The 14359-nt window shown below is 37.5% G+C and overlaps 1 protein-coding gene across 3 annotated transcripts in view; it reads left to right on the top strand.

The window, feature by feature from the left end:
* Positions 1–14359, top strand: part of LOC115963123 (F-box protein At3g07870-like) — a 43493-nt gene that overhangs the window by 18030 nt on the left and 11104 nt on the right. For all 3 annotated transcript variants that reach the window (XR_004085705.1, XM_031082017.1, XM_031082016.1), the window contains one exon: positions 11984–12108. The gene's annotated coding sequence lies outside the window, so the exon portion shown is untranslated. The remainder of the gene's footprint in view (positions 1–11983; positions 12109–14359) is intronic.

Raw genomic sequence — 14359 nt, 5'->3', positions numbered from 1 at the left:
CACTTTTTTGATAGGTACTAGGTAGATAATGGGGGAAAGGGAGGTGAACTACTTAACTAGACACTCATTAGAACATTATTCAACTGATGAAATTCATCTATGCAATTGTTGTGGTGCCTGCTGATTTTGTAACTCTTGTGTTGAAAATATGGACATTGTTAACCATGGTGGCCTAGAAAGTGTTATTATCCTGATACTCTACCGAATAGATATTTGAAGAAAGAATCTTCTCCCCCCCACCCCAAAGAAAATTCTTAGATTCTGATGCAAACATAATGAAATTCTCTCTCTAAATTTAGCAGAGAACTGCGAGGGTTTACATTTGAAGGATGAAGATAGAACTACATAGTATAGCACAAAGTTCAGTAGTTCTTTTTGTTCCTCTTTATACATGTTTATAAGAACAGCTCAAACAGCAATCTGCTGGCTTTAAAATTTGTTTCACCAACCGTTCTAGGCTCCAAGGGGCATTAGTAAGTTATGATGCACAAGCTTTGGTCTGTAAGAATATACTGCCACTACATTTTATTTTCTTGGCAAACCTTTAATCTTTTCAACTTAAGATAGGGTGGTGACAGGTTGGGCTGGTTGGAGCATATCAACACCACATTGACAAGTCTGTTTAGCAAATTTGTTAAAGAATAACGCAAACCTTCTAACACATTGACCGAGTTTGTGTTAACCCATGTCAACTGGTTTAAGTCTTCTCTATTTGGCCAGTCGTACATTTTGTAGATAAACTAGGGAAAAAGAAACAAATTAGACAATGATGTAATAAGTTAATATTTAATCTTTATGGGTAACTTTTAGGTATCACTTATCATTTTCATTTTGTTTTCATACCCTCACGATCTAAAACTGAACTTATTTTGATTTTAAGGATTTGTAATTCTCCTTCCACTTTTTCCTTGGCACCCTGTAACCAATTTTAAACCCCATCAACCCTAAAAATTCCCATATATAAAACTCTTAAAATTCTGGTCAGACTTTCTTTTTCCTTAAACTTGGGTTTTCTTACTTTATTGTAAGCTCAAACTTTACCCTTTTTGTTAATCTTTTAAAACCCTGAATCCAATATATTTTTGTAAACATTTCCAGCCATTAAGGGGTTAGGACTTAGGAGGGCTTGAGTTTTCTCAGAGCTACAGTTGTAATGACCCCACTCCATTTGTGTAGATATTGTCCGCTTTGGGGCCTCATATCCCTCACGGTTTTGTTTTCCTCCACTGTTGTGCCATTATGGGGTTAGGACGTAGAAGGGCTTGAGCTTTCTCAAAGCTACAGCTGTAACGACCCCACCCCACATGTGTAGATATTTTCTGCTTTGGGACCTCATACCCCTCATGGTTTTGTTCTCTCCCAAAGCACACAGCAATGGGTGAAAAGGCTTCTACACATTAAAGGGAGGTCATTCCTTATAAACACTTTCCCATGTGCTTCCCTAGGCGATGTGGGATTCCATGGAATGCAATACCCCACTTTTGGGTCACTACAATCTACCCCCCTTACAAGCACACGCGTCCTTGCGTGTGGGGCCCACACTTCCGACTAGGGCATGGCTCTGATATCATTTTTCGGACCGTGTACCTTACCGATCCATCTAATGACCAATTGGTGAAGGATGAGGGGGCACAAATCTTTTATAGCATTCGATCGCAGACCAAGCCTATTGGTATTGGAGTGAATTGTAAAATCCCTCACAATCCCTCCCTCACAATGTGGCTCCAACGACTCGAACCTATGACCGGGCTCTGATACTATTTGTCATGACCCCACCACACCTGTGTAGATATTGTCCGCTTTGGGGCCTCATACCCCTCACGGTTTTGTTCTCCCCCAAAGCACACAGCAGTGAGGGAAAATGCCTCTACACATTAAAGGGAGGTAATTCCTTATAAACACATTCCCATGTGCTTCCCTAGGCGATGTGAGATTCCATGGAATGCAAAATCCCCCCTTTTTGGTCACTACAACAGCTTTTTGGAGAAAGCTTCAGTTGCTTTGAGAAGCAACCCAAGGCTGATTAACAGAATCTGCCTAAAAAGTCAAGCTGCGTTACAAATCAGCAAACAGCTGAAATGCCCATGGGTTACAAAACAGCTTGCAGATAACTTCTGTTTTTTTTTTAATTTTTAAAATATTAAAAAAAAAAAAAAAAACAGCTTGCTGATAACTTCTGTTTTTTTAATTTAAAAAAATAAAAAAATAATAAATAAATAAAAACTTGAGCACCTATGGAGAAGCCTTAGGAAAAGAGGCCAAATTCCTCACCAAAGCTCCTCCAAAACCCCAAAAATAGCTGCTTTTCAAAGAAGTCCTACTGTTGTTTCCTTTGAAATTTGTTAAAACCTTACAAACTCTCTTCCACCATTCAGAGAATAAAATCATAAATTTGTGTCAAGTCTAAACGGCTTAATTGATTAATCTCTGATTTTGAGGCTTTCCACCAACATCATCTTTTCTGGCATATAATGCACCAGATTTAATACAACAAACTTATTACAACCAAAAAATCCTGGCTTTTGTAGCTAACCTTTGACTACAAACCACTTAAGTATAGGAGTTTTTATAAAAAGCTTATTTTATTAAACAAAATCCACCCAACCAATGCTTGGAGAAGGATCTCTTTTGGACAAGATTAAGAGAAATCTGCTTTTAGCAGCATGCAGCCATTCCATATAATCTTCACCATTTATTTTTCAGGAGTATCTGCTATTCTTGCTAGTTTAGCATTCAAATAGTCCCTAAATCCTTGCATAAAAGGAAGCTGTCTACAATTGGTCCCCATGGCAGCCAAGTTTAGTGGAGACTAATACGTGTTATTTTCTTGCGTCATTTCTTAGCTTCAATGGTTTTCTCCTTGTGCAAACATCACTCATTTATGGGTGTCTGCATATAATCTGTTTTTAAGAAGCACTTCGTGGACCCTTTGACCACTAAATAAGGAGCTTTGATAATCAATAGTTCCAATTCGATGAATTTTATTACCTGTAAAAAAATTAATAGTTACATTTTAAGATGTCCCATCCTATATTGTGCCAAAAATTTTATCCCCCTGAGATAGTAGGAGCCTCATATTTGTGGTCAGACAATCCAGAGTTTTGTATATTTTGTACTCGTTTGGATTCAAATTAATTTGGCATTTGCATTTTGTAATTTGCGTTTTTCTCTTTTTTTTTTTTTTTTTTTTTTTTTTTTTTTTTTGGTTCAGCCCACAATTGTTGACAAGTCAACTGTGAACAGTGCACCCGTGCACTGTTTACGGGTCCCACAAATTACACTTTTCAGCAATTTTTTCATTAAAAATGGGTTCCACAGCATTATTTACACATTTAAAAATTATTTCGCTACAATGTTTTCAGTTTCAGCAAAAATAAGCTAAATCCAAACGGACCCTTTGTAATGAGTCCAATGTGTACTATAGGGGTATAGGTGTATAGGTTAGTAGGTGTTATTCATGTGATCTTATAGTAATTTTTGTAAAGAATCAAGAGGTGTGTAGTTAGTTAGTTAGTTTCAAGATTAGCTAGCTAGTTGTAAGATTGCAAATGGTGGAGCCAAGTTAGTTACAAGTTGTTAGTTGGTTATTTTTTCCAATAATCCTTGCAAGTAACTTGAGCCAATATTCTCACTTTTGTCTCTTAGATTCTCTCCTCTCTTTTCACTTCCTCTTTGAAGGTGCCTACCTCAAATTAAGTCAATCCAGCAGGTTCATTTCATGATATTTTCTACTCTTTTTATCACTTCTTTGGAAAATTCAAATGGAAAAAGAGCAAGACATCATTGGCAAAACATCAAATAGTAAGGCCCAATATCTTGACTGTTGGTGAAATTTAAACCTTACTTATGTCTAGTGCCCGATATCAAAATTGTAGATAAGTATTCTTTTCTCAAAACAAAATGGTGTGGACACGAGGTACAAGCCCCCAATTACACACACGTATAGGAGGAAGAGCAAAAAGAAGACGGCCCAGCCTGTGGCCTTATGGATGGAGAATACTAGTTATTGGGCTTGAAATTAAGCAAGCTCGAACATTTAATGATTAAGGTTTCTTTAGGGTTTTTTATTGTTGGCTATTTAAACAATTTTTCAGATTATTGTAAGACAGTTTTTGAGAATTATTAAAAAATAAACGTGTGTTTTCTTTCACTGGTGCCGACTCCAGTTTGCTTGGTGCTGACTCCAAGCAGCCCTTAGGTGCTGACTCCTAGGGTTTATCTTTTGTTCTATTGTTAGTGTGGTTGTCCTACGTCACAAAAAGTTGTGGTGATATGGTTGACCTTGTTTAGGGCCCTTCCACCAGTAGAATGTCAAGCTTCATTTGATTGAATCAAAGCCTCAATGTAGTTGCACAATATATGATACAAAAATATGCGCCCTTCAATATTTCTTCAATGAATTCCCATATAATGGAGTCATACCAGCATGCCTTGGAGACACAATCTTCTTGTGATTTTCCATGCTAACTCTTGATGATAAAGAATTGTATCAGCTATTTTTGTGGCTCTTACAATGATGCTTGAGCTTCAACATCTGATTTCTTTGCCTTTCAAGAGTGACTCTACTTTGGGTCTTTGGCAGTCAAGTCTATAGGTATTAAAAAATACCATATTGCTTCTTTTTGTCATGTCTTCGTCTGATACATGGGAAACTTCAGGAATGAAATGACCTAAATTTATAAACAAATTTGATTGGATGCATTAATTAATTTTATCATTTTATTCTTTAGTTCAGTATAGTGTTTTATGTTTTTTTATCCAGACATAGTTGCATGGACTGTAAATCCGGAAATGAGCTTACCATGTGCTTCAAGCATGAAATTATTTGTACTATATATATGTATTCCCATTTTGTATTATTTGATGCCAACCTTGAACTATTTTGGTTGAAGGCTAGCAGAGCTTGAAGCCGTTTTTGGTAGACAGGATTTGGGTTAGTATAAATGTATACAGGCATAATGAAGATTGTGAATATGTTAACAACGTAATAATTTTGGTTTAATGGAATTCACTGAAGGTAACAAACTTTTTGTTATATTAATATTGAAAAAAAGATCAAAAACCAGGTTACACTAGATGTCTATACCTGGAGCAACAAGAGCATAAAACAAAACAAAAGACAGAAAATACGAAGCTAATAATATCTCAAAGAATCCAAGGAATCTTGGATCCCCTCAATAGAAAATGCCATAGATGATGAAGTCCATTCATAAAGAGTCCTTAACAGATAATACTACTTCAATTTCCCCACACTTGACTCCATTCCCTCAAAGCAACAAGCATTAAGCTCTCTCCAAAGACACTATATGAGACACAAGGGAGTTGCTTGCCAAATCCCACCAACCCCATACCATCCTATCCACCCTCTCCAACATGCAAGAAAATCATACACTGCCCGAGAGACACGGAAGATACCAAACAACATAGACTACTTCTTCCAAACCACATGATAATGTAAGAATAAATGATTCACATCCTCCCCAATCTTCTTACACATATAACACCACTTCATAACAATGATGGCCCTTCGTCTGAAATTATAAATTGTTAAGACCCTCCGTTGAGCCACACACCATGAAAAGAGAGCCACTCTCAGTGGAACTCGAACTCTTCAAATACTTCTCTATGGGAACACTACACTCCCCCCCCCCCCCTCTCTCAAAACCTTATAGTGGGTGAAGGTGTTCACACCAATTCACCAACCTCTCCAAGTCTAACCTTAGCGTCATAAATGTTAAAAATATTAGCAATGTTATGTGTTATAACATGTTGTGTATGCTAGAGTAGATGCGGAAGAGGAAGCATAGATGAGGAACACTGAGAACACAAGGGTTACGTAGTTCAGCCTTACGGCCTACATCCACGGAGGAATCCCTTAAAGGCTACATCTTTATTGTATGAGAGTGTAGTACAATAACCTGTGTTACAATGAACCCTAACATGAGTATATATAGGCGACTAAACCCTAGACTACTAGTACAAGCAGGAATGGGCTTGGGCCTATTACATTGGGCTAATATTTCTAATATATATCTCTAACACCCTCCCTCAAACTCAAGGCGGAAGCTCGATGAAGGTTTGAGGTTGGATAAGCATGAGATGATCACTTGGAAATGCCTTGAAGAATGCCTTTGAAGAAACCACAATGAAGAATGTGCCAAATGTCCAATTTTGGAGCTTCAAATGAACAAACGGAGGCCAAAATCGGAATTTACGCGAAAAACTGAGCAAGATAGGCCATTTTGGAAATTTTGACTTTTGGTCAAAAGTCAACGCAAAAAGTCAAAGTCAACTGATCCAGAGTCAAAGTCAACAGTCAAAGTGCTCACGGGTCGGATCCGGGTGGTCCGGGTCGGGTCGGTCCGGTCAACGGTCAGCTAGGTGACGTGGTGCTGACGAGACGACACAACTGACGTGGCTGATGACGTGTCGTTGACGTGGACTAGGGCTGACGTGGACGTGCTTGCGTGGTTGCTGACGTGGAGTGATGACGTCATCCGCTGACGTCAGATGACATCAGCAATAGTTTTCCGGCGTGTGGAATGCACGTGATAGCTTTACCGGCGCGTGGAGGAGAAGCCAGAAATCCTGGAAGCGCGTGAGAGCGCGTGTTATCTCAGATGAGGGCCGGAATCGCAGGTTTCGTAGATCGGCGGATGAGGAGGCCGACAGGGCGGCGCGTGCGCCCAGAAGACGTTCTAGAAGTAAGGATTCTATGGCGGCGCGTGGGAGATTTTCCAGAGGCTACGGAGGCGCGTGGAGGCGCGTGGAAAGGCTTCGGGTGACTGGATTTCTGGGTTTTGGTCGCAGGAGATCTTGGAGCACGTCTGTGGTGTTGGTTTCATCAGGCGAAGCTTGAAGTTGCATAGATCTGAGATTGATGTCATGGGTTTGCTTGTGTTTGTGGATCTTGGACACAGCACTGCGCCACGGTGGCTACGAGATGCCGTGGAGTCTAGATCCAGCAGAGAAATATGTGTGACTTTAGATGGTGGTATGCACGTGTGAATTTTCTTTGCTGTGTAGAGATGTTTGTTTGATGCCAAGAACGAAGTTTGGCTCTGATACCATGTTAAATATTAGCATTGCGATGTGTTATAACATGTTGTGTATGCTAGAGTAGATGCGGAAGAGGAAGCATAGAGGAGGAACACTGAGAATACAAGGGTTACGTGGTTCAGCCTTACGGCCTACATCCACGGAGGAATCCCTTAAGGGCTACATCTTTATTGTATGAGAGTGTAGTACAATAACTTGTGTTACAATGAACCCTAACATGAGTATATATAGGCGACTAAACCCTAGACTACTAGTACAAGCAGGAATGGGCTTGGACCTATTACATTGGGCTAATATGTCTAATATATATCTCTAACAATAAAGATCCTCTAAAAATTGCATCACAGATTCAACTTCCCAGTCTTGTATTGCTCGATTTAGCACAGGATTCCAAGAACACTGACCTTTAAGAATCTGCTTATAACCTACAACTGTGGCTTTTTATTGTTTCTCGAAAGTAAAAATAAATGGGATGTCTCTCCTTAAACTAGTCTCCACTCTCCCCCCTGCCGTCCATCATGCCTGAAAAGCACTTTAGTACCCATACCATTGAAAATCCACATTAAATTATCCCAACCACACCTAATATGCTTCCACAACCCCACTCCATTTGGCCCCCACACCTCACCTGTACACCAGTACCATCCATTGACGCCATATTTGGATTCTATAGCCCTTCTCCATAATGATGTATTTTCAATTGCATAGCGCCATAGCCACTTACCCAAGAGAGCCTGATTAAATATCATCATCTTCTTTATCCCCAAACCCCCATGGCACATAGGTGCACGAAAAGTATTCCAATTGGAATTAGGGAACAACCTATTTATGAAGATGAAATCTTCCTTGTTAGAGTCTTCTTGTAAGTTGCATCAACTCTGTTGCCTATTTTTAACATTTGTCGCAAACAATTTTATCTTTTTAATCCTCTGGAGGATTTTCATCACCTTGCTATTTGATTTAAGTGCTTTCTGCAGTAATTACAGTGATATAAAAAGTTGCTTTTATTTTGACAGCATATGTAATCACAGTTGTAGTTGAAAATGTGTGATTAATGAATTTTAACTATTTACGTCTTAAATCCTGTACTATGCATAACAACACTACTCCAATGGTGATGGAAAACGTGACATTTGGTTGTAAAGGTAAGTTATTCATTTTCTTGTCTTTGTGTTTATGGTTTAATCTTCTTGACAAAGGTTTCAAGGCATGAGATCTGGATCCTAGTTATGGAATGTAAACACTGTTTTCAATTTGTCTGGGTTTAGTTTTACTTGGTTTATATAAAAATGTAGACTGTGCTTCTCTAGATAAAAGGCCTCCTTTTCTTTTTTTAATTTTATTTCATAGGAAATTTTAATGAAAAAATACATGAATAATCCTACATTGTAGGTAGAATCTACAAGGATGATCAACTTCTGATTGCCACATCAATTTGCAAGATCTACATTAATATTTTGCATCACTTTTGGAGCAATACATTTTGTTACAGTATATGGATACTCTCCAGCCTCTTGTGCCAATGACATTGCCAGAAATATGTATGACCACTGTGTTGGCATGAACTCAATGCTAAATTATGCTAATTTGGATTAAATATGACATCTATAAGTTTATTCACGAATACATTTTTATATTTGAGTGTGACTTGTTTAATAGTCAAGCTTAAATTTGAATTGTTTGGTAAACATAAGAATATAAATTTTTTTTCCCCAAAATATAGCTCAAATTATTCATAAACAATTTAGTTCACTTACGACCAAGGTAAAATTTTATTTACTTCTTAATTTTACTGGAAAATATTATTGGTAATGCTTTCAAAACACTATTTTTTTCTAAAATTTCCTTGTAATATTCTGAAAGGGATTAAGTCAAACCCAGTAACCTAAGAAAAGTCATAATTGCATTGTAATATTTTTAAAAGAGAAAAAATTAAAAATCAACTGGCAATGTCTTGTTATATTATCTAGTTAAGTCATAATTGCACTGTAATAGCATTTTAAAAGATAAAAATTCAAAATCAATTTGCAAAGTCTTGTAATACCTATATTATTTAGTTATAGGCTATTTGGATGGTATCTTAATCTTTATCAATTCCAACCTAACAACCACCATAGAGAACAAAGCCAAAGCAGTAGAAGAAGATGAACATTTATTTTTAGAAAAGCATACATATAAATATATTTATGTAGACTTGAGATTGAATTTTGTAAATTTGTAAATGAGTTTATACAATATCAAATTATTATTTGTAGTTTATTGATAATATAAACAATCAATTTGTAGTAAAAATTATATAATTTTTAACAACAAAAGGTTGATGAATCTAATTTTTATAAATTCAATAATGAAAATCATTCTATCTCATTAACTCAAATAATATAATTTCAACTATAATTTAGTTATTGATTATTAACATAGATTTGTAAAGGGGTTAAAAAATTTAGTCATGGTTTTATGATTTTATCATATAAAGGGGAAAAAAAATTATTCAAGTAGCTTGTAAACAAACCCCAGCTTGTTCAACAAAGAAATAAACCCAAACTTGAATATGTAATTTATCTGGGGATGAGTTCAAGCTCGATTCATATTCAAAATAAAATTAAATCAACAATCTTGAACTTTCAATACTTAGTAAACTAAATTGGTAATAATGTTTTTTCTAAAACATTTTTTTATAGGAGTTATATACATATATATATATATATATATATATATATACACATTATGTCAACTATTTGTTAGCTGTTTTATAGGAGGCTAAACCTTAACTAACCATATACTAAACCATGGTTACTAGACTCATAATACAAGAAAAATACTTTACTTGCATAACAAGTAAAATAGTCTTTAAAAGCCTGTATGGTGTATGCAAGAGTTAGGACTTTTTGGATATACATCAATGTTAGTTTCTTTAAAACCTTCTCTCCTCTCTCCTTGTGTGTATATGTGTTAAAATACTTAATATTTTCAAAAGAAAAAATAGTGGGTTAATCCCACATTGGAAAATGAGTGTGAGTTATAGAAGTTTAAAATCTGTGCTGTATATCCAAGAGTTAGGCCATTTTAGATATACACCACTATTAGTTTCTTTAAAACCTTCTCCCCTCTCCCCTTGTGTGTGTATGTGTGTTAAAATATTTAGTATTTCTAAAAAAAAAAAAAAAAAAAAAAGTCTTACGTATAAACACCACAAGCTTTAACAATATTTTCCTGCATAACAAAATCAATCCAATTTGATTGAAATTCAACATATTATCATATCCAATATTCAACCATATACCATACAATCTAGCACTTGCAAATCGACACTGACCTTGTCATATCACACGCAATAGATACGATCCTATAAAATAAAATAATTAATAAAAAATTATTTTCCATAATTCTTCGATACCATAATTCTTCGATATCCCATTCAAAAAAGGGTTTACATCAAAACAGAGTTTTACGAAACAATGGTAGTTACTCTTTATATTAATGTCTTGAAAGCCCTATTTATAAATATTTTATTAAGATAAAAAATTTATTAAAAAAAAAAAAAACTATGCCAACTAGATTAGCACTTATTCATCTTAACTGAATCTATGTTTAGGTTTTCAATCACCTCTCTTGTTATACATTAATTTCGCAAAACAATGTTTAGGGAGTCCAACAAGATACAAGTTGCTTGGATGCAAAAGTAATCAATTTCTGCATAGTGAAGTATATGTTGGTAATTTCATAATGAATTTGCTAAAGTAATTTAGTTTGGTATAATGAATCTTCCATGAAAGATTCTGCATAATGAAGTTACCAAAAGAACAATAATATTTAAAATTATGGGTCTTTATTCTTCACTGTCAATTCCAATTGAAATTTGCACAGGTCTCTAAAATTGAACAATAATACCATGATTATAATAAAATGTGTAGAAATAACAAAAATCAATGGCAACAACTAAACAAGTGGTAATAATAACGTTATTAAAAATGTTGAATTTACATTGAGACAGAACATGGAAAAAAAATTACAACGCTTAGTTTTTTTTTATGTATAATGTAGAGAAAATTGGGGTTCATTCGAATGTCCCACCACAATAACGTAATAATTATTTTAATAATTAATTAATAGAAAAATAAATAAAATAAACATGTAATATTAGCAATCTTCAAAGATTAGGTAGATATTCTTGTATTATTATTATTATTTTAGTAAATAATAATACTTATTAGAACATGTACGAAAATAGTTATACTAGTGTTTTAAATTGAGCTTATAATACATTAAATAAACAGAGTATACTACAAAAATGCCTAACCTTTTACATATTAATATTTCAACTAATTATTATACTAATATAATTATAAAAAAAAAATTCTCCAAATTTAAACTATAGTTAAAAAAAATCAAACTAAAAGTTAACCCGAGTGAGTGATTGCTGTGTTTTTCATGGGTTTGGTGGTCCATGGACAGTGCCTTAAGACCCCAAAAAAAACGCAAAACATGCAAATATTTGTTGGCAAATGCACGCTTAGTGTCCGTTTGGATAACTTATTTTTTATCAGCTTATTTTACTATTCAACTTATTTTTGTTACTATTTATGTGCTTCACTGTACTTTTTGGTATTATTTATAAACCTCACTATACTATTTCAAGTAACTTTTACTTTTATCTAAAATAGTTTCAGAAAAAAAAAAATTCAATTTTATCAAAATAAACTAATCACAAACAAATAGACTAGTTCTCTGGATCTAAAATTGTTACTTCAAGTATAAATAAGAATACATTATTGATGACTCAACAAGATGTTAAAGTCACTTTAATAAAATATGTAGCACCCACCGTATCACTCAAAAATAAGTCCTAACTCTATAGAGAGATTCACCGTCATCTCTTTTTCACACCCCAGTTCCCATAATTTTCAACCGAACGTCTGAACAGAGGTAGAAGAGATGTGCGGATCGGATGGAGGAGGGTATTAAGCAGCTTTAAGCCACAAATCTTAGGGAGGAAAGGAAAATCTCATTCTGGAGCTGAATGGTTTGAGTTGTGACTTTCTAAGAAAGGTAGGAGTTGACTTTTTTTTTTTTTTCGTTTTCTTTTTTTTTGGATAAACTGGTTGAATTTGAGAGAGAAATGAGAGAAAAGCAATTTTATTTCTGTCGTAAAAAAATTAGTAAATTTTCAGATTAGTTTCTCTTCTCCAACCTGATGATGCTGAAAATTTGTCACCAATGGGTCACACCGTACTAGCGACTCAAAATCGAACCTGCATGACAAAAACGATCGAGAGAAAACCTTTAGAGAGCACCGGTGTGGGGCCGGCCTAACACTCTCCGAAGGTCAAGTCAGAATTCGTCCTTTCCCTTTTTAAAGCGTTAGAGAGGGGTCAATTAATCTTACCTTGATTTGCGAGAATGTCGGCCCTTTTATAATGGTGTCGTGGCCGTGGTCACGATGGAAGCGGCAATATTTGTCTCTGGACCTTTTGCTGGGGTCACTCTTCAGCTTTCCTGGGAACGTTAGGGACCCTTCGTCCTTAATCTGCATTAGGACTTGGTCAATCGGCGCGTTTAGCGGGGTGAAACTTGTGAACCTTCCGCCCATGGGTTTTGGACGTCTGTCCTCCCTTCGGTCTCCCATCCTTCCTTTCTTCCTCCCCTGGTCCTGTCGGGAATCCTCCTGTCTGTCTCTTTTCTTGGGTCTGTCTTCTCGCGATAATAGTGCGTCCTCAGCGTTCATATATTTGGTAGCCCTGTAAAGCACCTCCGACATGGTCTTGGGGTCGTTTTTGTATAGGGAGAACAAAAACTTACCCCCCTTCAGCCCATTTGTGAATGCTGCTACCAATATCTTGTCGTCGGCTTCGTCGATCGAGAGCGCCTCCTTATTGAAGCGTGATATGTAGGCCCGCAGCGTCTCCTTCTCTCGCTGCTTGATATTCATTAAACAAGCCGTCGATTTTCGATACCGATGTCCTCCGATGAAGTGCGTAGTAAATTGAGCACTTAGTTCCTTGAAGGTGCTGACGGAGTTGGGTGCTAGTCGGCTGAACCAAATCCTTGCTGCGCCCTTCAGGGTAGTAGGAAAGGCCCTGCACATAATCGCATCTGCCACTCCCTGAAGATGCATCAGGGTCTTGAAGGTCTCTAGGTGATCTAGAGGGTCCTTGACTCCGTCATAACTATCCATACTCGGCATGCGGAACTTATTCGGCAGGGGGAGCTCCAGAAGTTCGTCAACAAGGGGAGAACGGACCAACCCCCGCAGGAACAACAACTCCGCCGAGAAAACGAGCGACCAAGACCCCCAATTAGAGACATAAGAATGATAATCGAAGGAACTACTGCGACCGGATCGTCAAAGAAGGCTCGCAAAACATACCTTCGGATGGTACAGAACGTCCAGTTGACGGGCAGAGTGCCGGGGATAGCAGACAGGGAAAGCCCTATTGTTGGGTTCACGGAAGAGGATGCACGGCGCCTACACCATCCACACGACGATGCCCTCGTCGTCAGTATGCGGACAGGAGACTACAACGTGCACCGAGTGTTGGTCGACAACGGCAGCTCAGCTGATATCTTGTACTATCCAGCATTCCAGCAAATGAGGATTGACAGGGAGCTGCTAATACCGACGGACGCCCCGCTCGTTGGTTTCGGAGGGAGTAGGGTATTCCCTTTGGGCTCGGTAATGTTGCCGGTGACAGTAGGAGATTACCCCCAACAAATCACTAGGAACGTGACATTCTTGGTGGTCGATTGCTCGTCCGCCTACAATGCTATTCTTGGACGACCTACGCTTAACTCGTGGAAGGCGGCAACATCAACTTACCACCTAATGATCAGGTTCCCAACGGAGTACGGGGTAGGAGAGCTACGCGGAAGCCAAGTTGCCGCACGAGAATGCTACGTAGCTATGATGGAGATACAAGACCAAATCCAGGCCTTGAACATAGAAGAGCACCGAACGGTGGCGGAACCGACAGAGAAGCTCGAGGAGATCACCCTTGACAGTTCCAATCCGGACAGAACGACCAAGATCGGAACGCTTGCGAAACCCGCAATCCGTTAAGAGCTCGTAGCTTTCTTGAGAAGCAATAAGGATGTGTTCGCCTGGAGCCATGACGATATGCCGGGAATCGATCCCTCCGTCATGGTGCACAAATTGAATGCATTGCCCTCATTTCCACCCGTCCGACAAAAGAAGAGAGTGTTCGCACCGGAACGAGACCAAGCAATAGCGGAAGAGGTCCGCAAACTCCAAGAGGCAAACTTCATCAGGGAAGTCTACTATCCCGATTGGCTGGCGAATGTG

This window comes from Quercus lobata, chromosome 10 (assembly GCF_001633185.2).
Source record: "Quercus lobata isolate SW786 chromosome 10, ValleyOak3.0 Primary Assembly, whole genome shotgun sequence".
Lineage (NCBI taxonomy): Eukaryota > Viridiplantae > Streptophyta > Magnoliopsida > Fagales > Fagaceae > Quercus > Quercus lobata.
This window is presented reverse-complemented; position numbering and strand designations above follow the sequence as displayed.